Source organism: Sinocyclocheilus anshuiensis, unplaced genomic scaffold, assembly GCF_001515605.1.
Source record: "Sinocyclocheilus anshuiensis isolate Anshui unplaced genomic scaffold, SAMN03320099.WGS_v1.1 scaffold1081, whole genome shotgun sequence".
In the NCBI taxonomy this organism is placed as follows: Eukaryota; Metazoa; Chordata; class Actinopteri; order Cypriniformes; family Cyprinidae; genus Sinocyclocheilus; species Sinocyclocheilus anshuiensis.
The window spans coordinates 275,008-275,668 of record NW_015555831.1 but is presented as its reverse complement, the minus strand read 5'-3'; positions in this window follow the sequence as shown (position 1 = coordinate 275,668).

The following is a 661-nucleotide window of genomic DNA, read 5'->3' as shown; positions in this document are numbered from 1 at the left end:
GGTTGACACCCTCTCATTAGCATGTTGTGCAGAGGAAAAATAAATGTGGAACTACATTCAGAAATAAATGAGTGATTAAAAGAAAGCAGTTAGGATGAGTTTAGCATTTCCTTAAACATTTTCCATTTGGCCACCAATTTATTTTATTTATTAACCTATATTTCATCACACGTTTAATTATTTATATATGTATTTAAACAAGAATACGTGTATGTATACACACATTTATTTATTTATTTGTGTATTTATTTATTTATTGTTTTTGCAGGTTTGGTCCTCCATAGTTTTGTCGCCTGCCGCTTTAAATGCACGAGCACTTCAAAGCAGGATTCTGATTGGCTGTCAGTGATTTTATCATTCATCGGCTTGGGGGGGAAAAAACGTTCTGAAAGTGATTCCAACAATATTGTTCTTTATGGTAGCTTGTTTCCATCACAGGATAAAAAATTTTTTTAATGCAACTGTTAATCTCGCAGGTCTAACTTTATGTCAGTTGAGTTTTTATCTCGCAGCTGACTATTTTTTCTCAGAACTGTGAGATATAAACTTAAGAATTGACTTTTTTCTTGCAATTCCAAGTTTATAGACCTTATAGCTCCGCCTCTTTTCAGCGCTACGCTCCTTGTCTTGTCTTCCGTATGTATTTCATACCTATTTATGA